This window comes from Cuculus canorus, chromosome 10 (genome assembly GCF_017976375.1).
Source record: "Cuculus canorus isolate bCucCan1 chromosome 10, bCucCan1.pri, whole genome shotgun sequence".
Taxonomy (NCBI): domain Eukaryota; kingdom Metazoa; phylum Chordata; class Aves; order Cuculiformes; family Cuculidae; genus Cuculus; species Cuculus canorus.
The window spans coordinates 18,784,518-18,809,218 of NC_071410.1; the positions used below are offsets into that span (position 1 = coordinate 18,784,518).

Here is a 24,701-nt window from a genome sequence, read left to right on the forward strand (position 1 = left end):
TTAAGCTGCATCTAATACTGGTGGAGAATGGATAAAGGCCTGTTGTTTAGAAACGCTATCAAGGAAAACTTAAGATATGGCATTAATGCATGCATTGAAAACAGAATCCGTTTTGTGCTTCTCCTAGAAATATTTAACTGTATTTCAAGCCACCACCTCTTCTTGTTTTACTTGGCGTTAGTACTTTTCGCCATCAAAAATTCCTTCTTCTGTCAAGGTTTTTATGAAGGAGACAAAAGCCAGCATCTTCCAATGAAATAGAGAGCCTCCTCGTTCTCTTTGGCAAAACAAAGCTTGCCTCCATCTTCACACAGAAAGAAATGCCAGCCTGACCAGAAAACACTACCCGACCTCACTGCACAGATCGTTCACTCCTTATGCAATGCCTCCACCTGAATCCACGCCCACTCCTGCATTTATTCCCTGGACTTCCTTGGAGCAGAACATCTTATCCATAACTTTCTTGCCAATCATGACCAAAACTTCATATGCCTTCAAAGAATGTGATGGGAGACAACTCAAGAGAGTTGTGGTCAATGTCCCAATGTCCAAGCGGAGACTGGTGACGAGTGGCATTCCACAAGGGTTGATGTGGGGACTGGTGCTGTTTAACATCTCTGACGCACACACAGAGAGTGAGATTGAGGCCATCCTCAGCAAGTTTGCCAGTGACACCAAGCTGTGTGGCGCAGTCAACATGCTGGAGAGTAGGGATACCACCCTGAGAGATGCTGATAGGTTGGAGAAGTGGGCCTGCGTGAACCACATGAGATTCAACAAGGCCAAGTGCAAGGACCTGCACCTGGGTTGGGTCAATCCCAAATGTGATGAGTGGATTCAGAGTAGCCTGCAGGAGAAGGACTTCGGGTGCTCATGAATAAGAAGCTCAATGTGAGCTGGCACTGTGTGCCTGAAGCCCAGGAAGCCAACCATGTCCCGGGCTGCATCCAAAGAAGTGGTACCAGCAGGGTGAGGGAGGGGATTCTACCCCTCTGCTCTGCTCTGGTGAGAGCCTACATGGAACCCTGTGTTCAGTTCCAGAGTCCTCAGCACAGGAAGGACATGGATCAGTTGAAGAGAGTTCAGAGGAGGCTACAGAGATGATCATAGGACTGGAGCACCTCCCATACGAGGACAGGCTACAAAGCGGGGCTACAAGAAAGCTGGGGAGGGGCTCCTGATCCATGAGTGCAGGGATAAGATGAGGGAGAATGGTTTTAAACTGAAAGAGAGAAGACTTAGAAGACATTACGAAGAAACATTTTGCTGCGTGGGTGGTGAGACCCTGGCCCAAGTCGTCCAGAGAAGTTATGGATGCCCCATCGCTAGAGGTGTTCACAACCAGGCTGGATGAGGCTTTGAGCAACCTGATCCAGTGGGAAGAGCCCCTGCCCACAGCAGGGGGCTTGGAACTAGATGGCCTTTGAGGTCCTTTCCAACCCAAAACCATTCTATGAATACGAAGAACCCACCTACATTACTCAAGAGAGCTACTGGTGGTTTTACAGTCCATTTAGTTCCTGGCCTCTCCCCAGAGATCACCAGATTTAAACAGCGCTTCTAGTATTTGCAAGGGAAAAAAATGGAAGCTGCTGAACGATCTGGAACTGCATTCCTTTAATTCTGAAACTGGATTTATAGAAGATAATAAAAATCTCTGGTGGCAGGTGAGCTGAAGAGGGAATATTCTCTGCTCCTTCGCCTTTGACTGGTTCCACTGATTTCTGTGAGAGAGCGGTCTGAGGAAGAAAAGCATGAATCCAGTTCTAACCTAATCTGTCTTGTGATCCCAAACAACATTTACATGTGGCCAGCATGTGACTGGCCACCAAGGCAGATTCTGTGCCCGTTTTCTGGGCTTGTACCATTCCCACAACATTTGAAAGCTGGGGCCTTTACCAGAAGGCAAGTGTCCAGTGTTACTAACAGAACTCGGTCATGATTAGCCAGGTAGGTCATTATACTCTTTCAGAAATTATCATCAGCACCAACATAACTTTGGCTGCTGCAAACTGCAGGAGTCACTTGCTTTGATTCTCATTCAGGGGCATTATTTCATCAAGCGCAAGCCACAATCCCAGCCTGCCAAGCTGATACTGCAGACCGTGTAAGTGGAGATGAATCACTTCCTAAGTCTTTGCAGAAGGTACAAGTTCCCATTCTTTTAAAGGCTGCTGGAAGCACCTCCAGGGTAGAAGCCCTTTTCTGAGTGACTGGCCTGCAAAATGCCTGTCCCAAGAACTCAGATTGAGAAAGGAAATCTTGTGAGAGGGAAGGAGCTTTGAAAGGGAGCTACAGAAAGGATGAACATGTGCTGGGAAACAGCGGAAATCTTCAGGCCATGTTCCTATCATAAATGCTATTTAGGTGTTACATCAAGATGAGAACTAATGTAGTTATTAAACGCAGCTATTTTATAAACCTCAATTCTGTAAATTAAATGAAAACTTGAGGTCAGACTATATAACTGGAGACAGGATTTTGCTGAAGGGTATTATTTTTCATAAGGACTGACATATAACAGATATGTGATGAAGCCCCTACTGAGACACGTAATGCAGACTAAGAGAACAGAACTGATAAGATTCTTTTTCGCTGGAAGTACTCTCACCACTGAGCTCTGACACAGGTTTGAAAGCCCATTCAGATCTCAGAAGCTTGACTGCAAGACCTGTGGCAAAACACACATCCTCTATATGGGGGACTCGCATGGGAAGCTGCTTGGACTTTGTTTGTTCTCCCTCCCCACACCTTTATATTTCCAGTAATTAAAGCTAAAGGGCAGAGCGATAAGATTTTCCCAACACCACAGGAAAAAATACAGGAAAACTGTCTTCCCCAAACTATCAGGCCAGAGCTGCAATTGCATGTTCACTTGTTTCATTAAACTCATAAAACAGCCCTTGTGCTGAACGGGTGCAGGGGGGGGACATCAAGTTTCAAGTACTACCCAAACTGAACATGAGCATCATTTGTCAGTAACTATTTCACACTTAAACAGATTTAAATGGGTGAGTCCCTTGAGTTGAGAGACATTAGCTTTCTGAAATGACAGCAGCACAAGCCCAACATGGTACCAATTCAGGCCTTACCTTCTACATTCAGAGTATGAGGCACAGGCATTAATGCGGAGGTGTAGCTCCACAGGCTGTGGGATCCTAGGTACCAGATATTCTACTCAATGCAGAGTCTCAGGAAAAGCACAGAGAAGGGACAGTCACCAAGATGTGGTTCCAGCATCCACAGTTGGCCTAAATTTTACTCCATGCCAGGAAGCAGCTCCTTTCTCATAGACGGCCGCTGCTAGCGAGCACTGACACCCACCATGGAGCAAGTGGGCATGAAATATTAATAGCACCAATGAGAAAACTATGAACCCACATCAAAGCACTGAAAGTTGTTCTTATGACACACGGCTTTAAAACTCAGTGCAAAGTGAAAGATATTACACTCAGGTAAGCATGTTTAGAGGACTTCCTTTTTAAGATGTGATTCTGCAATTTTCAAACACATGCATGTATGCAGAATAACCCCTTAAGGACAGGAAAAAGCTGCTGTCAGCCATAACCCAGCAAATCACAAGTCACATGAAGAAATAAAAACCAATGCCGCTCTGAAATTTGGCCTGGTAGAAAAGTCAAAGCTATCACAACTAATGGCTGGGAAGTTCTGCTGTAACCATATTTTTCCTACAACACAGTCATCCCCTTGGAATCTGGGCCCAAAGATTCTGCCAGAATTAAACAGAAGCAAACGAACAATGCAAATGAAGTAATACAAATTAATGTGCTAGAATTTTTCCAGTAACAGGCAATGATAAAAGAGCATAATGAATTAATCCAGTTTAAAAATCTCCTCTCTTAAAACACTCTTGAAATCGAAAGAAACTACACAGAGCCTGTTCCCAACACAGGCAGCCCAGCTGAAACATGGATGAAGATGCTGTCAGCAATGCAGTCTATATGAGAGGACTCTTGGGATTTTGGTATATAGTAAATTAGGGGTAAGTACAAAGCACAGAAGTATTATTGTGAGGATACAGTAGCCGTTACTAGTGTCCCTTTGGACTAGAGTAGGGACTGTTCAGCCATAGAAGCCTCCACGGATAGGGACAGCCTCTGCTTGCACTCCAACAACTTGATGCACGTGTCGGTTTTGAGAGCTGTAAAGGCATGCGAGAACAGAATTGTACCCATGCCAGCATGCCCTGCAAGGTGTCCATCATAGTCCCAGCCTGCTGACAGCTCCGGGAGTCTGTCGATTCCAGCTTGGAAGAGCTGTGCTCTGTCACTGCAATGCTCTGAGCAGCTATAAAGTACAGCATGACGGTAACAGTACAGTCTTCAGGTGATTCTAGACGTGTTTTTTTGATAGCACTTCAACATCCACCCACAGTGAGGGCCTGACATCTCTAAGTAGTTTGTTGAGACACTACAATCTGATGACTCAACTTAGTTATTTGTCTTAATCTGCAACAGACCTCGAAGCTGCACAGTAAAATACAACGAGCTATTTCCTGTCGGAGCAGGTGAAAAATGGAATAACCACTAATACATCCGCTCTACTTTCTCTGCTCAGTTAAGTGGTTTGAATCAAAACCCGCCTGTCTTCTACTTATTATTTGGGTAGAAGAGACAGGATCAAAGCCAATGCTTTCTTACACACGTGCAGCCTCCCTGACTTCACCAGCGCTCCGGCCAGACAGTTTGAAATTACATCACTGTCACCTTGATGCAGCTTAGATGGCATCACCTCAGGTTACATAGGAGCACAGGACTGGGAGAGACCTAGGTTACCAAGTACAGTCCCTGCTGTCCAGGCAACCACGTCACCTAATCCCTTTATAAATGAATCAAAAATAGTTATGAACCATATATCACCAGGCACTCCCCAGGCTGGTCATGAATGACATACTGTGGTGAAAACTGACTTGGGGAAAAAGCACAAGGACGCATCCAAGACAAATTAGAAACTACAATCAGCAGGGAAGCAACTTAGTCTAATAGCCAGGCAGCAAGACGGCTGGGTCCTGCTGCTGGCTCCCACAACGACCCATTCCACCCACAGTGGCACTGCTCCATCCCTCAGGTTCTTCTGGGCTGGAACCAAGATAACTACACTGTCCTTCCTTTGTAGATTGCTTTTAGCTCTACAGACAAGAAGAGGGATACAAGAACTATTTTTATCCACTCAATCTCCCCAGCAGGTTTTTAAAGCCCATTTTAAAGCCCTCCTCTGCAATTCAGTCTGTGGATAATTTACCACCCGCATTTCTGTAAAGTTTAACCTGTCAGAGCCTGGCAAAGGTGTAATTTCATCCCCAGGCTCTTCTGACTTGAGACTCTGGAGCTTCTCTTTGTGGATAAAGTATCAAAGCAATAGCTCTGTGAGACAACAGCACTTTGCATCTCACAACCCATGCATTATTCTCTCTAAACATAGTTTAACAGTCCAGAATCAAAACTTTTGCTCTCCCCTCATCTCTCCTCTCCCCATGCACACTTTATGAAAGAACAAACACAGATAAGAGCAGTAGACAGAGACACAGACAGAGAGGATGGTTTATCCCACAGGCAGAGGATTACTGCATCATGATGTAATGACCTTGTTCAGAAAAGAAAAAGGTTACTTACATGACAGCATGAGTTGTAGAAATACCAGCTCCTTTCCAGAACAGGGCAAAACAATGTCCATTTAAAGTTATGCTGAAGAAAACGTAAAACACTTGTCCAGTGAACTGGAGAGAGAAAGAGCAAGATTCAGCCCAAGTGGCCTGGATATAATCTCTCTCCAGATACACATAACACATTGAACCAAACACGCAGGAGTGACATTCAGCTAAGTACACACAGAAAGGAGATGCCAATCTGCTTTCTAGGTGTTAGTATCTTCAAACATTCAACAGTCCCCTCCGCTCCCTACAAGGGTGCAAAGCAAAACCAGCTATTTTTGTTTCACTTCAGGTGCAAAATGCTACAAAGCCAGCCATTTTATTTGCCCCCTGCAAAGACTTCACATTTGTAAAAACACTATGTTTTCTCCCCCACAGAACAATTGGAGGGAGGAAGGCCACCTGCTGCCTCTGTATGAAGCAATCCCACGAAAGAATAGCTAAAGACCAGGCTTGTTTTCTGTTCAGAAAGCATTTAGGTGAAGCCTTGGCCATGACTAAAATTCCAAGGCTGACTAATCATGTTTATGACTACAGGTTCCTCAAAGGGACTTGTTTCTAATGAATTTTCAAATGATATAAAAATAATAGGCATGGTATTTACTATTTCAAACATTGTAAAAGAACACTGATGTTGCTGCACCAGTACAGCACACTCATTTCACTGCTCCACATTCCTCTCTCCCTGCTGTTATTCTGCTAAAGTGAAGTCTATGTATTAAAGCCAATATTTACCAACAGTTCTGAAAGTAATACAGTCCTTCCATGTAAAACTAGGCTTCCAACAGGAAATGAAACCATTTGGCAAGTTTTAGCGTGCCAAGGGCAACTACTACATGTCCTGTTTCCAGGACAAGAAAGCCCTCCAGTTACTCCAGATATTTCCAGCGGTGAATGCTGAGCTTGTCTGGTAAGTTTTCCAAGCCCAGTGGAAATCCTACAGCAGACACAGAAAGCTCTGAGTCTGAATTGGCAACAGATGCTTTAGAAAACAAGTGAGTTTCATTTTGTTACAGGAATATGAGAAGGCCAGAGTACTTTATTTGTCAGCACAGGAACAGTCACTCATCTAAGGACATGAATATTCTGTTGAAGTTGTTCTAAAAAGAGACTCCTCCAAGGAAACCCTGCACTGAGCAGCAGTGCCATGGGCCAGCTTACAGTGCCCTCCGCGACCCTATGCAACAAGAAATATATTTTCTATAGCAGATGAACAGCAACAACAGCCTTCAGACTACCGTATGGAATAGAATCCACAGTAAATTCCACCTCTCAAGAAGCAGCCTACCATATTTCCCTACTAGTTCAAAAACTCCATACAAGGCCACCTCGACATCATGCGTCCACTGCAGCATTTCTTCTCAATTAACCAAGAAAAAGCGTATTAGCCATACATCAAAACTGCATTGCAGCTAGAGCTGCCAATTACTTGTGGTGAAAAGGGAGGCTGATTCATTTGACTGTATGTGGGCCTTGGCTGGAGTTTTCCCAAAACGCTACAAGAAAAGAAGGAACCCTCAGTGAACCTCCCCCTCATTCCCACTCCTTCCTACCCCCAAATCACAGTCAAGAGGCCCATGCTTACAAAAACAACATTTCCTGGAGGATTCTTTCTCCAAATCACTCCTTTTCTAAATTCAGACAACACACACACAGCAACTCAAAATACGTTTGCATATGATATATATGCACACAAGGATAACCCTCCAAGACGCACGTGCAAACGCAATGAAAAGCATCTAAAAAGCCTTTAAATACCCAGTCCCTGTAGAGTCTGTCCATCTCCCATTATAAACTGGGCTGCGTTACATGGCCACCTTACAACACCCGGCCTGCAGTGGTGGCTGGGCAGGGGCTGCAGCGCCTTGTCTTTTTGCTCAAAACAGTCACAAAGCAGAACATTCCTGCTATGCACGAGAACATCCTGAATCTAGATGCTTTCATAAGCTCCTTGTATCAGATGCATTTAACACCTAACATGTCACACCTAGCAAATCTCCATCCAACACGCCCCCCCCCCCCGCCTCAGCGCGTGCCTTGCATCCTCGGGGTGCCAGGGCTCTTCTCTCCCTACAGCTGATGCATCGAAGCACTGCAGGTCTGCTTTGAAAAAAGAAACATGAATCAGAGAAAGGTTTGGGTTTGAAGCCATCTTAAAGATCATCCAGTTCCAAGCCCCGTGCTGTGGGCAGGAACACCTTCTACTGGATCAGGGTGCTCACAGCCTCATCCAACCTGGTCCTGAACACCTCCAGGGATGGGGCAGACATGACTTCCCTGGGGAACCTGGGCCAGGGCCTCTCCACCCTCACAGGAAAAAAATGAAATAATAGTGCACCATAAATGGTCCTCATTAGTCGCTACGGACCCAAATACTATAATTTAGGCACCTCTGGGCCTAGGTTTGCAAGGTCTCTGACCACATCAACACCACTGTTCCCTACAGTGAGTTCAGGACACAAAAATCCAGTCATGTTTGCTTCTAACTGGTATCTTCCATTGCTCTGCCAGCACCCTACTGATGACCTTGGACATTTCACTTCATCCTTGTGTTTGCAGCATGTCTGACATGAGTCAGCCTGGCACCCAGCCCCCCTGAAGCAGTCAGATCCTGCCTTAACACATCTCTGCTTTTTCTCCAGGTCTGACTTTTATTCATTTACTGTAAATCTTTAATAGAGCTTTCAATAGCAAATAGTCCTCAAGATCCTCAGATTGCAGAAAAAGGCTCGGAGCATGCACCTGCTGCTCACTGCCTTCCAGCTCTAACACTCAAAATGCACATGAGCACACTGGGAGGGAAGCTGGCCCACCCCAAGCCACCCTTTCTGCAGCACACGGGACTGGCGGGTCCGACACGGCCAACTCCAGGGACCACAACATAGCGTCTCACTGACACCGCAGGATAGAGCAGTGCAAAGCATCTTTTGCCTAATGACCCTACCAGCAAAAGCCATCAGTCTAGTGAGAACCTATGTTTTAGAGGCTTTTTGGAATACATAAGAGCACAATTTTTTCCACTCCTTGCACAAAAGTACGTCCTACTGTGGGTTGACTTTGTGATTATGTTTACCAGGCTGCTTCCTGGGGTACAAACATAGCTATGACTCTCAATGTATGATCTCTGTTCTGGTACACAATCAATTATTCTCAGAATAACCACGGCAACAGATTAATTCCTCAAACAGAGAATCACACACGTTCACCTTTACTCATGACGCCAAGCTCTCTCATTCTGCTGGGATCCGCAATGCAAACACCATGAAATAGAGCTAAAAAACCACTCAAGAATCAGGTACCTGACCTCTAACATCATCTATGGGTGTAGAAACCTCATCCACATGCTGTTGCTCACTAAGTAAGAGGAGAGAGACCTTACCACACCAAGGACTTAGAACTGGAAAACTACATCACACTCAGATTCTTATTGCCTTTCCTTATTACACGAAGAAGGCTGGCATTCACCCCGAGTGTCCAGAGTGCTCTACAGACCACAGAAGACAGGTCATGCCCTGAAGAGCAAGTTGCTCAAAAGCTCTCACTGTCTGCATGATGGATCATGGCTGTAGGAAGGGCCCCCCAATTAAAGGCTCTGAAAACACTTTACTTCAGAAACACACAATGGTACCAGGAGTTCCAGTGTTTCAGTATTGCTACAGCTTTCAAAAAGAAGGGTCTGCGACATGAGCTCTATGTGTGAACTGCCAATATACTGCACAAAAGAATAAGGCTCCACTCGCAGCTTATTCCTTCTGATGTGCTTAATATTATTCATTAATGCCACTAGAAGAAGATTCTGCATTCCTAGTGCAAGAACAAGTGGAGAGAGAACGAGAGCATGAGGAGCAGGATGTGGGGCAGAAAGGAAACAAGACAACTGTTCCCAGAGACTGCCATGCCAGATATTTCCAGATATTAGCCCACTTCTTTCCGGTCCATGCATCCTACAAAGTGCAAGGTGCCTCCTCAAAAAGAAACAAAACAGCAAATTCCAGCTACTTTAGTCATTTTTCTTGCTGAAAATCTCAACTCTTCCCAACTGGAGTTCCCAGACCCTCTGGAATAAACAGAGGAGTCACAAAGCACAGCTAACAGAAACCATATCTGTAGGAAATAACTAACCAGGTTGCCAACCTGAGCTGGCTAGGCTCACTAAAAAGATCAAACAAGGATGTAAGCAGCTCTTTTCTGGAGCAGGCAGGCATCGTTTCAGTTGTTGAAATATTCATGCCCCGATAGGAGCTGTGGTGTCAATGTCTGTCCCTGCTACAAACAAACCTGAACTCAAAGCATGAAAATCTGTGTTGTGCAGAGTGGAATCACAATTAAAGGCATCTTCCAAGCCTCCATTTCTGCATGCACACATTTGACAGCTTTTCTGGTGACACTTCAAGAGCACCCCAAATCCCAGGCCACAATTTTCTGCCTGTGAGGGTAGGAGACATTAAAAACAGCCTTAGCAATATCCTAGGATTTCCATTTCCAATGTGACTTCCATTCTTTCCTCTCAGATTTACCATGCACCAGCAGCCCCACATTTCATCCAGGGAGTGGCTGGATGCACCTGATAAATATGAGCTGGCATCTGGGCAGTGCAGGTTGAATCAAAATTCTCTGCAGGGAAGCGCCTGGAAAATTTCTGATGTGGAGGATTTTCTCCTTCACAATAGGGAATAGAGAAGGAGGAGACAGAAAATGGAAAACATTAGGCCTTTCATTCCCCTCAAGACACACAGAAGAACTTTCCAGTGCCCTTCCCAAATAAAGTGAATGGCCATTTACTCATGGCAGCAAAGGGACAGGGACTGGGAAGGCAAACAGCTGCTGCACCTTCAACAGCCCTGTCTGGAGAAAGGAATACGCTCAGGTGAAAGGACCAGAAAACGGTTTTGAACTGTCCTAGTCACGTGCAGCCTCCTGCACCTACACCCTGCCGAGCAATCACAGAATCAGAACGGTTTGGGCAGGAAGGGACCTTAAAAGTCCACCCAGTTCCAACTCCCCTGCCATGGGCAGGGACACCTCCCACTGGATCAGGTTGTTTCAAGCCCTATCCAATCTGGCCTTGAACACCTCCAGGGATGGGGCAGCCATCCCTTCTCCAGACAAACCTGTGAAATGGGGAGCCTACGAAGGTGCCTGAGCATTTTCAGTACTTGAGGATTAGAAAGAAAATGAGAATGGTCCTGCTCTGGAGTCTGTGCTGTAGTGCAATGCTGAAATGCCAGTTTGTTTCCAGCTTACAGAGATCTAAGGCTTGACAAAAATGACATTGCATGCACTGTCTTACAGGAGAGCCAAGCACATGCAAGTGCAGGAAGCTGGATGGAAGCACATGCAAGTATCACTTGCAGAAGTCAAGGGGTCAACTCAGAATCTTTGCTCCCATTTCTTTGAGAAAGCACATACTTTCCCTTAGGATTATAAAGAAACATGTAAAAGCTTTCCCAAAGACCTCCTGAACATATGTTGGGATTCCAATTGCCTTAATTTGCTTCTGATGGCAATAAAAGAGTACACAGCACCAGAGTGGAGAGAGTAAAGGAGTTGTATCCAACCTTAACTTTTCTGTTTCCCATCTTCACAAGCCCCTTGCACCCGCACTGCACAGACAGCCTTCTGACCAGCACTGACACGTGGAAGCAGGGCCAACAATTCCAACTGTGGAACTGACAGCAGAGACTCCAAGGCAGAGATGTGCTCCGCTCTGGATCAGCCAAGAGTCAGTTGCATCTGTCAATATGCTGCTAGATAAGCAATTGACAATAAAAAATAACATTGGGAAATCAGCCCATTGAATATATAACAACAGGATTTTAGTCTTGAATACTTAATGCACACAGTCACGATGATAAGTCACTAGAGCAAGACAAATCAACAGAGAACATCTGCTCATGCTAAGCAACATTCATGGCAGAATTTTCTCAACGGAGCAGGCCATGCCCTTGTTTTTAAGAGGCACAGGATTTCTAAGGCTGCCTCTAGAAGGGAAGATAAAAGCCTGGACGATGGAGTACCCAGAGGTGCACCCAGCCCAGTGCTCAGAGTGCCAGACTTGCTTGTAGGGCTGGTGGCATATGCTGACAAGAAGATCCTCCCAACCCAGGAGCCAGAAGACCTGCAGCACTTGTCCCTCACCCAGAGCTTCCTGGGGCCAAGAGCTCGAGGAGCCAGGGACACAAAACTGCATCAACAAGATGATAGGCTTCTCGGATGACAGTCAGTGGGACTGACTGGGTGGATGCCATGCTGCTTGCCCAGAGCACTGGGTACCCACCTGCCACATCCCACACTGCTCAGCTGAGGAGGTGAGGGCCACCTTGCAGCCCCGTCTCCTGCCTCAGGAAACCCAGGAGACCAACTCATCAACAGACCTATTGGCACCTGTCCAATTAAACGCACAACATGAAAAGCCTCTTTGCCATCCCCAACAGAGCACACCTGCATTTGCTGTCAGCTGCACACAAGCCACAGCTGCTGGCATTCACCTAGAAAAGATCTGTGAAACTCAAAGCACTCAGGACAAGCCACTAGCAAACACAGACACTTTTGCTATTATAGACTTACTGCTAGGAGCAGGAAACACATCAGCGACAGCAGGTCTGGGACAAGACATTCACATAAGCATCTCCACCTGTGCTGACCCAGGCCTGACGAGAACTACCAGTTACCACTCAGCCTAATGCCATTGTTCAAGTATCAGGCAAATCAAAGTAAATATAGAATAAACAGAGTACGCACAAGCTCAGCTACCTGTGTCTGAAAGGTAAAAAGCAAAACAGAGCTGCAGGGGGAAAATACAAACACAAAATAGTATTGGCAGGTGGAAAGGTTTATTTCTGCAAGTGAGAGATTAATTCGTGTCCCCTTCCTATTGAGGCCCTTCCCATCCACCCACTCTGTTCCCACTGCCCATTAAGTTCCTGGGAGGAAAGCTTCAAGCGCCTTCTGCAGGAGCCAAGGCAGGTAATGAAAGAGCAAGATCACAGTGGGATCCCGCCTGCCCACTGTGTAGCAGAGCAAGGAAGAGCAATCAGTACTCGAACTGGCAAGGCACAAACTGACAGCAGCGCTCATGTCCCAGCATCACAGGGAGTCCAAGCAGAGCAGAAGCGGAAGCGAAATCTGGCCACATCTCCCCTGTGACCAGTTCTGTACAGACATGGCTAAAATGAAGGAGGAGCTCATTTGTTTTTGATTCCAGAGCAGTGGCAGCTCCCGGAACACTTGAATCCACAGTCACAATTTAAGTATTGAAAGGAAAAGAGGAGATGGCTTCTAGACAGAGGGAACAGGAACTGAAATGGGACTACCAGTGTAAACCAGCCCTCCTCTAGGAGCAACTGCTGCCAGGCCAGGAGATGCCTAAAGCAGGAGCTCAGTCTGTTACAGCAAACAATGTGTTTCGGAGCTGAATTTGTCTCACCCAGCCCCGTAACCATATGCACAAAAGTAGCAAAGAAGCATGGGGGCTGGAGGAAGACAACTTTTTGGGCCAAGTTTTGTTTTTCCAGACCTTGTGAACCAGCTCAGGGCACACAGGATAATTTGGGCTTCAACTTCCACACACTTTTAAATACTGAGTTTTGGTCAGATCCTTACAGACAAACTGCCCAGTGAATGGTCATATTGGAGAGGTGAAGTCCTCTTCACTGTAGTCAACAGCAAAATGCTCGCCAACTTCTGCAGGACTCCCCGTACACAGACTCTCTCATTGGGTTTCTTAGAAGGCACCAAGTCCCCATCAGATATCCCCCACAAGAGGCTGGCATGCTCATGCCACAAGCCCTGAGGTGAGTGAGGCTCAAGCAAAGGGCCTGTGACCAGCGAAGCAGCTCACCCTGGGTATTGCCTCCTGCGGCACTGCTGCCACAGCTGCCTCCTGAACTGTCGCTGCTGCAACCGGTGGCCTACGAGGCTGGAAACTTAATCCTGTAACAGGAGCTCAGGGCTTGCAGGACCTACAGAGACTTACTTTTAGTTATCCAGAGTCACACAGTGAAAAAATGCCATCCATGCTGGCCTTGGTTCACAGCACAAACCCCTGTGGCAGCCCAGAGGCAGCTGCCTGCAGCCCCCCACCCATGAAGCCAGGCTCCCACCAAAACCAGCCCCCGCACTGTGCCTGCAACCACTCTCCTCTTCCCAGTCCCGGGCTCAAGGAAGGCAGCTTCAATCAATGCAGCCACAAGCATGGCTGTTCCTTGCCAGCCCTGTGCTCACTGCAGAAAACCCAGGCTCAGGGATTCTTTCCCCCACTACGCAGATAACTTGTCATGGCAACCTTCATTCCCTCACCTTGGAGAACCCACCAGCTCCCGTCCCAGGCCTAAAACCAATTAGCTCCCATTCAGGATTTATTTTGTTTTCTGCTGATGCTGTTGGGTACTCTGTGCCTGAACACCTCTCCTGGAATCACGAGGCTCCTCGGCAACCACGTCCTCCACTTCCACCAAAGATGTGGCAAAAATGTTTGGAAACCCCTGGTGCCTCTTCTGTGCAGGTGGGTGCTCCCTGCCAACAGGTCCTGCACCAACTCCTGCCCAGGGGACACCACAGTCCCCTCCACATGCCCTCCTGCGATGAGCTGCCCTGGCTGGGGCAATGTTCTCACCCCCACTTCTCCACCAGGGTCCTGGCCAGCCCTGTTGTCCTCAGGTTCCTCAGCCTCAACCTGGGCTGTTCCAGCCCTCATAGCTGTGCTCGGGCCTTCTCCTCCTCACCGGACAGCCATGGAGAAGGTGGGTTCACACAACAGGAGGAGCCAGGGGAGAAGATCTCATCCCATGGTCCCACCTGGCCACAGCTTTTCCTTCTATCTCCTCCTCAGGCAAGCAGGTAGCAGCCCTGCTCCAGCCCCGCAGTGCCCCCCGGCCCACTCAACAGCCTGTCCTTCTCGTTCTTCTCCCTCTGGGGGGATTCATGCCAGTGCAAAAGTCACTCAGCAAAGCCCACGCTGATGCCCAGCCTCCTTGCTCCCTGTGCTGAGCATCATCACGGACGGTACCCAGAAGGAAATCAAAATGTGGACTCCCCTCTCCCGCAATCTTTGCGAGGTGTTGAACCGGGGGCAGGTGGAGCATCACCGAGATGAGGGGAACGGAGTTTTTAGGAGCATCTGCCAGGCTCTCCCCAAGGATAACCCAGCTGTTCACCCCTCACGCATGCCATGCCCACCCCAGCAAATGGTGGGGGACAAAATCCACCACCCTCACTGACACCCTTTGGGGCTGCAAGTCCACGAACAGCCCTGCTCTTCCCAGCTCAGGCCCACAATCTCTTTGCTCACCACGTCTCTTCCTCTGCAAATTCCCTCAACCTTTTGCATTAAATGCATCACTGTGTTTAGAACAGGGTTCCTTTCCGGCACTGGTGAAAACGGATCTGAAAACTGTTGGAATGACCAAAAAGGGGGCACTCGTGCTGAGCGCATCCCCTGCCGGAGGAGGGATGCTGACGGAGGAGGGATGCCTGAAGCAGCCAGACGTCACGCCGGAGCACTTCCCGGCTGGCTGGTGTACAGGTCTGGGACAAAGGGACAGCCCAGCGCGGGGACCAGCCTCGGCAGCATCGCGTGTGCAGGGAGAGACCACCCTGCCCTGCGTGGATCTCAGGATCACAGAATTATGGAACGGTTTGGGTTGGAAGGGACCCATCCAGTTCCAATCTCCCTGCCATAGCCAGAGACACCTCCTGCACACCCTGCACATGGAATCACAGAAACATGGAATGCTCTGGGTCATAAGGGACCTTCAAGTCCATTCCAAAACACCTGCCATGGGCAGAGACACATCCTGCACACAGAATCACAAAAGCACAGAATCATGGAATGCTTTGAATCAGAAGGGGCCTCAAAAGCCCACCCAATTCCTAACCCCGCTGCCACGGGCAGAGACACATCCCGCACATCCCATGTATTCTGCACACAGAATGGTTTGGGTCAGAAGGGACCTTAAAGCCCATCCAGTTCCAACTCTCCGCCATGGGCAGAATAACATCCAGCACACAGAATCGTGGAATGGTTTGGGCTGGAAGGGACCTTAAAGCCCATTCTGTTCCAACTCCTGCCATGGGCAGAGACACATCCCACACACCTCATGCGTTCTGCACATAGAATCACAGAATGGTTTGGGCTGGAGGGAACCTTAAAGTCCATCCAGTTCCAACTCCCTTGCCACGGACAGACACATCCTACACACACTGCACACAAAAACACAGAATCATGGAATCGTCTGGGTTGGAAGGGACCTAAAAGCCTATCCAGCTCCAAAACCCCTGCCATGGGCAGGGACACCTCCTGCACCCCTGCACACAGAATCACAGCATGGTTTGGTTGGAAGGGACCTTAAAGCCCAACCATTTCTAACCCTGCCACGAGCAGGGACACCTCCTGCACATAGGATCACAGAATCGTAGAATGATTCGGGTCAGAAGGGACCTTAAAGCCCATTCCCCCCCCCCCTTCGCCACGGAGAGGCACCTCCTGCACACAGAATCACTGAATGGTTTGTGCTGGAAGGGACCTCAAAGCCCACCCAGTCCCAGGGGCAGGGACACCTCCCTCTGCACCAGCCAGGCTAAACTCAGCCGGCGTTCCTAAAGGGCTCGGCGGGACGTACGTCGCCGATAAAACCCGTTTTATTATTAAAAGAAAAAAAAAAACACAAACGAAAAAAAAAACCCAAACAACCCCCCAAAAAGGGACAGGCAGAGTTATTTATAGCCCGGCATTCCCGGCGGCCGCGGGCACAACTTCAGCTGGCGGAGCACAGACAGACAGACAGACAGACAGACCCCCAGCCCGGTCCCCGTACCTGCGCCCCGGCCGGTCATGCCGCCCCCGGCCGCAGCCCCTGCGCCGCCGCCGCCAATCGCCGCGCGCGCCCCCGCCGTCCCCCGCCGCCCGCCCATTGGCTGCGCCCGCGCCGCTGCGGCGGCCCCCGCGCCTGCGGGGCGGGCGGGCGCGCGACGAGGGGAGGCGGCCGATCTTATGGTTCGAGGCAGCTGCGCGGGGGAAAGAGCGGCGCGGGGAGGGGTTTACGTAGGACAGAGGGGGTGGCAGGGGTGCGGAGGCACCGGGGAGGCGGGGACAGGCACACGGGTGGGAGCGAAAAGGGGTCCTGAAAGGCATCGTCACGCTCCTCGTCTGCGGGGGACAGGAAATGCACCGTGAGATTTCGGGGGAAGCGGTGGAGTTTCCATCCCTGATGGGATGTGAAAGCCGTGTGGATCATAGAATCATCGAATAGTTTGGGTTGGAAGGGACCTCAAAGCCCATCCAGTTCCACCCCCTGCCATGGGCAGGGACACCTCCCACTGGCTCAGGCTGCCCAAGGCCCATCCAACCTGGCCTGGAACACCTCCAGGGATGGGGCAGGCACAGCTTCCCTGGGCAACCTGGGCCAGGGCCTCACCACTCTCAGCGTGAAGAAATTCCTCCTTATGTCCAGTCTAAATCTGCCCCTCTCCAGTTTATACCCATTCTCCCTCATCCTATCGCCGCAAGCGTTTATGAATAGTCCCTCTCCAGCTTTCTTGTAGCCCCTTCAGGTACTGGAAGCTGCTATAAGATCTCCTCTGAGCCTTGTCTGCTCCAGGCTGAACAACCCCAACTCAGCCTGTCAGTGCTTGGGGAAACGGCTTAGTGGTGTTGGCAATGCTGATTTAAGGGCTGGACTCGATGATTGTAAAGGTGTTTTCCCACCTAAACCATTCGGTGACTCTGTGGCATTTGCCATCTGACAGCCTGTGGGCTTTTCCTGACAGCATCCATACATGGGAGAAACCCACCAGGAGCACCTTGAGCAACTCTGACCACTCCTGGACATGGAGGGCAATTCCCTGCACAGATCTCCACACACTCCAGAAGAAAACCCTTCTTCACAGCCTGTGTTTTCTCCTTCTCCTCCTTCGATTTAGAACCACGCTTCCCCAGGCAGAGCGTGGTCCCCCATGTCCCGAACCCAGCGGCTTAACTCCTCCGTGAAAGGTCTGAAAAGTTGAAATGGACACTGTTTTGATGAATATGACCTCACATCTACAATATTTCCAGAAAAAAAAAAAAAATCCACAGACAACCCCAACAGGCAGAGAGAGATGGGGTTTTTCAGCCTGAAGAGAAGGCTCCAGGGAGACCTTAGAGAAGCTTCCAGTACTGAACGGTGCTGTGCTGATGAGGGATAATGGTTTTAAGCTGAAAGAGGGGAGATTGAGGTGAGATCTTAGGGAGAAATGTTTTGCTGTGAGGGTGGGGAGGCCCTGGCCCAGGCTGCCCAGAGAAGAGGTGGCTGCCCCATCCCTGGAGGTGTTCCAGGCCATGTTGGATGAGGCTTTGAGCAACCTGATCCAGTGGGAGGTGTCCCTGCCCATGGCAGGGGGGTGGAACTGGATGGGCTTTTGAGGTCCTCTCCAACCCAAACCATTCTGTGATTCTACAGCGTCCCCAGCGGAGCCTTGCTCTGAGCTCATCCCCTCACAGGGGCTATGCCCACGGGCTATGGAAAGGGCTGTGCTGTTACATCCTGAAATGGGCACATCTGTGACCTTTTCTTCATTTTTCCTGAGGCAGAGGCACAAGGTAGCGTTTAATAATGCATAATGCAGCAGCCACGGACAAGAAATGACTCCCTTTTGCTGGCTGCTATTGCCAAAGGTAAGGCAGGTCACATGTAGTTACCCAAGAGGAGATAACAAATCCTCCCAGCCCCGCCACACAGCATGTGATCTTCACTGACCACGAGCGGTCACATTGTCGCCTTCCAGCTCATTGAAAGGACAGGTTCTCCAGAAGCAAAAGCACACTGAGTCACCCAGTCAGCAATGACGTGACAAGCAGCCCCCACTGAATCACTGCCGGCCCCTCCTGCCATACGCTGAGGTCTCACCGATGCTTTTTTCCCCAGTATGAGTCAAATCTATCACTTAGCTGGCTGGGTCTGCAATGATCACAGTCAAGCTGTGGAGCAAGCTGTCAGTGCTGCTTCCATCCCTACAGAGGAGTACCCCTGTGTATAGATGTCTCTCGGGATCCTCTAAGGTCAGCAGTGACCCTGCAAGGCCACTGTCTCTCGAAGAAGTGGCGCCTTCCACTTTCTGCTGCAAGTTAGTTTGCAGAGAGCTTAGGCTTTGCCTCGGCTTTTCCCCCTTCAAAGTCTCTACAAAGATTTCGGGGCATGTCCCCCGACCGCAGTGATGAAGGGAATACAGCTGAAGAAGCTGTCAGGGGTTCCCACCAGCTCACCCAGCCCTGCAGGGCTGAAGGGCCAGACTCTGCAAAGCACACCAGCTGCTGCCAACTGCTGTTTAAAGACCGCCCTGGACACAGAAGAGTAGGTTATTTACCATCCCCACCATCACCGCAGGTAGCCTGAGATGTGCGTCCTGCACACAGGTTTCTGAAGGAGGGAGGCAGCTCAGGGAAAAGCTGCAGACAGAGCACCATGTCAGGCAATTATGGATGTTAGGACTGAATCTGTGGGTGAATCACTTACATTCATTTTAAAAAGTCCAACTAAAACACAGTTTTAGCACACACTATTAGCAAAACTATTCTTATAAGCACTACAAGAAAACTGCAGGCTCCCTGAGGCACCAAACCCAGTGCCTTGGCTTCTGTCGGACTTTGCCAAAGGCTGGGCAAGAGTAGATGAAGAGAGAGTTTCAGTTTCCCTTCCCCTGTGAAAGAGCAGAAACCTGATTCCATGACTGCAAGCAGTGAGAAAGCAAGATCGGATCCCTGACTCTCAGCCTGGTCCAAAGTTACGACTCTCTTAAGAGCTGAGGAAACGTCACAAATATTCACTGTGCAAGGTGGAGTTTTTCCTGAAAATCACAGAGGGTATTTAAAAATATTGTGTTTGGGGTTGGCCTTAGAGAACATAAAGCCCTTGAACCTGTGCTGTTTCAGCCTCCCTGGGTTCTCCAGCTATCTTTAAGCTGCTGGATGGAAGACACTTGTCCCATGCCTGATTGGAAGCTGAGGCCCCATGCCTGTCCATGCCTTGCTGGGGAAAAAAGCCAAGGAGAGGAAGCAAAGGCTAGAAAGGGTAAACTGCACAAATGGCAGCTTTCTTGCCCCTCACCCCAGCTGTAAACGATGCTGAACCCATCAGAGCTGGAAGACTCCTCCGCACATTGTGAGCAGCCAGGTGTGCTGACGGAGGGCACATTGCTCGCAGCACACTCTTTGGAGAAGGAAAAAGCCAAATGACTGCAGGGCCAAGGTATCCACACAGTCCTGGGACACAGCTCAACAGCATAAGCTGGACTCGCTTCACAGGTCCAACATCTGGGACCAGCTGGGCTGGGCCAGACCTGCAGCCTTGCTGAGCCTGATCTGTCCCAGACATGGACAGGATGCTGGCTTTGTCCCCACAGAGAGCAGGCAGGTCCCTGCTAGATGTCAGCCCTGTGTGACTGTCACATGGGTGTCAAAGCTAATTGGAAATGCTTTGAGAGTCTGCACGCCCACAAGGTCCAGTCTCCGGACCTGCAGGGCCTGCCTGAACCCTGTTTTTCCAGGAGCCAACTAGGTCTCCGAGCAAGGGTCTCATCCTACAAACATAACCTCAGAAGCTGCCCTAATTTGAGCCCTGATGCTTTAGGAGTCTGAGAAGCAGGAGGAGGGACCTGGCTGAACCAGGTCCATCACCAGCCCAAGCAGCTCCCTCTCACATGCTAAAAAAAAGCAGGATTGGCTGTATCAGGACCATCGTGCTGGAGTGTGCCGGGCTGTGCACAAGCTCCCTAGCCCCTCCGTGGTGCAACCCCAGCCAAAGGTGGCCCAGGGACAACTCCTCCCTGAAGATTCAGCCCCATGGAAACACAGGACCAGGTAACCAAGACAGTAAAGCAAGAGAAAGAGCAAGAAATATTAGCTCTGAGCAAGAAATAGCCTTCTTGTAGCCTTAGTTCTTCCGAAAGATGCCTGAGGACTTCAGAAGCCAAAAGCTATCTAACCTCTCCTTTTAGATCTAATTCCAGACCCTCTGGAACTGGCTGCAGCTGCAGACTTGCACTGTCTGAAACTACCAGCATCCTTCCCTGTGTAAGAAGGGTGAGCAAGGCTAAACATCTCAGTAAAAGAGACCAAGCACCAGCGTTTTCCAAAACCAAACGTACACCTGGCTGAGATTGCCAGGAAGTTAAGAAAAGTCTTTCTTGAGCATAAAAAGGAATCCCTTCGAAGAGCTGCCTGATCCTGCTTTCATGGGGAATGTACTCGAGCAGGGCAGGTATTCAGGAAGGCTCTGCAGCTGCACATCTGCGGGACACCTCAGTTAGTACCACGTAGGATGTAACCTTAATGGGGTACGTGGTTTCAGGGCTGCCTCAGACACACCCCAGTGAAGGCACAAGGCCACTGAACAAACCCTTCTGTGCTTCAGCAGGGCAGGAAGGTGGACACGTTCTCCATCTGTGACAGAACTGGTTCTGCTGCATTTATCACACCTTGCGAGCAAACATGACACAATCTGAGCAATACAGCGTGACTGGTAATTGGGTGTCAGTGGGTTTTAATGGGAAGGGGGAGTAGGGATCCCATTAATCTCCCATACTTAGCGGTAGCTGCCAGAGCGCTTGTCCTGCAGATAAAATTAAGTCTGACAACTCCCATTCCTGTTGACAAACCCCCAATAACCAGCTCCTAGAGGCTGTGGGTGTTCCACTACCCTGCAGTTTTCTGCCTGTGCCATACTGCCAAGGCACAAGCACTTGGTCACCACGGGTCTCGCTCCTGACCAAGGATGCATTACGTGGGGGGTTCAGGAGGCCCCCCCTCACCGTCCCTGCTGAGCCCAGGCAGCTCCGGAGTGGTTTCAACTGGTAGCACAGCAGGACTGGCTTAGCTGCACTGGGGGCTGATCCAGGGAGCACCAGGGGGAAGGGACACGAAGGGACGCTGAAAGCTAATAATTAAATTTTGGGGCCTGCTTGGCCCATGATGTCATGGTTTCCCAGCGCCCCGACGATTGGCTGCGGGTGAGCATCTGCTGGGAGCTGGGGCTGGTTATTTGCCTGAGGTTCAGACCTTTCCCAGAGGCTCTGAATCAAGCTGGTTGTCGTGACAACCTGGATAGTGGCAGCTCCTGACAACCACGTAATGAGGTTGTCACAAAAAGGAGACCCTCCATCAGAGAGGTTTAGGGATCATTAATGTTTCTGAGGGAGCGTGAGAGCAGGAGAGGTAAGGGGACCATCTGGCGATGCTGGAGCACATCAACAGCCTCCCTTGGAAAGGAGCTTCATTAGACAGGAACCGCCTACCAACATGTAGGAATGGGAACTAGGCAGGCTGCCTGCCAGCAGCGAGAGGGTCCCAAATGCTCAGCTGTGGGATCTGGGATCTGCTGGGATCCAGGCAAGGACGGAGCAAGGAGGACACACGGTTGCTGCCTAAGAACAACTCAAGCCCCTGAGCAGTGAAGGTGCCCAGGGCTCACCTAGGCATAGGGCAGTGACACAGCCTGGGGCAGGTGATGTGGTGAGACTGGCACACAAACACCCTCCCACTGTGCCACTGCCCTCACATGCTTTCTCTTAGAGGGCAAGTCACTGAACTGCTCTGTGTCTCAGTTTACCCCATTTGGAGGTAACTTCTGCAAATGTTTAGTCTACCATCCCACCCCGTGCATGGGGGACTGGGAAGTACACGTACTGCAAACGCCGCACAGGGCAGGGCAGGGACTCACAGCAAATGCAGCTCATTCAAAGAGGATTCATATATCACTGCTGCCCCGAGAATCCTCTCAGCTCAGGTGCAAGAATGACATGGCAGGACAGAGACAGCCCCTCATTATTACTGGAGACTGAGCCTGGGGGGCATGCAAGGCACCGAACACGTGTGTCATCCTCCACATCTTCACATGCATGGTTTTCTCCGTCCTTCACCTTGTCCTTCTGAAACACAGGTTTCACCCTATTCTCAGCAAACCCGCAAGTATCTCCCACTGGCTGCAATAGCAGCAGGTTGGGGTGCTGCAGTCTGAAACTTTCATGGATGGTGATGACACCACCACTTGGAGAAGCTCAGTTGCCAAACTCCTGATCGCAGAGATCCTGTCCCTGGAGAAGAACACCCACATTCACACCAAGGAATGCACTTTTGAAAACACCTTTCCTGTGAAACAATGAAGTCTGAATGTTTCCTAAGAGGAGATGGAAATTACCTCCATACAGAACTCTTTATGAATCTTGCAGCAATAACTGACAGAATGTCTCTCCTGGGTCATCTTCATCTATTTTAAAAATACCTACAGTAAATACGTGCTTAAGTCAGTATAAGACTTTATTAATAAAGTCTTCATATTAAAAGCAATGGTACTTTTATTTTAGTTCAAATTATAACCTCAAACCACGATTTTCCTACTCAAAATTTATGCTTCAACTATGGATTTAACAGAGATGTAATAAGAACCCACGTGCCAGTTAAACACCAATCGGCTACTCAAGACTCTATTTAATAGATACATTTCTTAAGATATCACTGCTTATTAAAATGTTGTTGAATCTTCACAACTGTTGTAAACAAGTGGGATATGATCCACCTCCAGGAACTAGTGAAACTGAATGTACTGCTCTCCTGCTGCAGGGATGTATGTGATATAAAATGCAAATCTAAGACAGAGATAAAGTTGTCTCTATCGTGCAACAGGGTTTTGCAAGAGGGAAACAATGAGAAGCGATACTTCTTAAACCTGTGCTCTGAAATACTGCCCCCACTGTAATTAGTGGCTCTTCCCCACGAGAGGCCATACAGCCCAGCAGCACTGCTCCTCCAGTTCTGCCAAAGGGGAAACTGAGGCAAAGAGCTGCTACAGCCGCTCAGGGCTGGGCAGCAGCTCAGTGGCAGCCAAGAAGTTGCCTCCCAGTAACACTGCCGCCCACAGATCCCCAGAGTCACTCCCAGGCCCTTTTTTTTTTCTTGTAAACTGCAATTTAAATCACCCTCTAACAGGAGTAGCTGGACTAACAGCTTAAATGTATCAAGCGCTCCCTTCACACAGCTCTTAAACAGAACACATCACAGCTTCCTGCACGAACAGGACAGGATTCAGAATTTTTCAGAAGACCTTCGTAAAGTCCAGTTCTGTCTGGTTTGCACTTAAAGGTCTCCCTCATGGGGAACATCACATTTGACTTAACACAAGCAAAGATGACCCACCTGCCTGCTGGATTTTATCTGCTAAAGATGTTGAATTCAATCTGCTCTCAGGCCTGAGAAGACCAGGATTCACCCTACCTATCCAAACAGCACAGGACAGCTTCCAGGCTTTCCTGGTGTCAGAGAATAAGATTGTGAGACATGGTGTGTTACCCCAGACTCCAGGTAGTGTGGCCAACCTATCATGGTGCAGCACAAACACCGGATTTACCCATACGTGACCATGCACGCTCCCCTGCACTGCAGCGTCTCAGCAGAGGTGATGGATTACTTCTCATTTTGGAACAGATACACGTACCTATGCTGCCATATGCTTTAAGGGCAAAATCTGACAGTGAAACCACCACAGCAAGATCAGCAAATGCAGCAAATTTATCTTCTCCTCGAAATATAGCTGTCATTCAACACTGATTCATTGAACAGCCACACACCACTGTGTTCAGTTTTCCACCTCTAAAATGTCTAGAGCTGGTGAGACATATAAAAAGTATTCTACAAGCTGTTTATCTTTGTTTTAATCTGAAAAGCATTTACTAACAAACTTGATTTTTACAGAAGTCATTCTCCACTTTTTTCCGTAACTACTTGTGAGCAGGAATGGTACCAATTCTTGTGTCTACTGAGAGGCGTCAAAACACAGAGGCTTAAGAGGTGAAGGGTCCCCATTGTACAGGCTATGACCAGCTACTGTGGCAGTGTTTGTATCTGAGGTTTTAATTTACGCTTATCTTGATATATTAAGACCAAATTACTTCAGCACTGAGGTGGAGTAAGTGTGAAGCAGCCCTGCCTGCACAGCCCTCTGCTTTGGACACTCAAGCTCAGCCCTGTGCTGAGAGCATGCGTGGCAGCGGGGAGACCTGCTGA

General features: G+C 49.0%; 1 protein-coding gene across 5 annotated transcripts in view; it reads right to left on the reverse strand.

The window, feature by feature from the left end:
* PAK3 (p21 (RAC1) activated kinase 3) overlaps nucleotides 1–24,701 on the reverse strand; it is a 151,018-nt gene that overhangs the window by 69,853 nt on the left and 56,464 nt on the right. The window contains exons 1-2 of one of the 5 annotated variants that reach the window (XM_054075431.1): nucleotides 16,486–16,566; nucleotides 5,634–5,737 (exon numbers count right to left, since the gene is read on the reverse strand). The exons of 2 other annotated variants lie outside the window; for them this stretch is intronic. The gene's annotated coding sequence lies outside the window, so the exon portion shown is untranslated. Of the gene's footprint in view, nucleotides 1–5,633; nucleotides 5,738–16,485; nucleotides 16,619–24,701 lie in introns of those variants that run through there. 2 more of the 5 variants (XM_054075436.1, XM_054075432.1) reach the window with 2 other exon arrangements.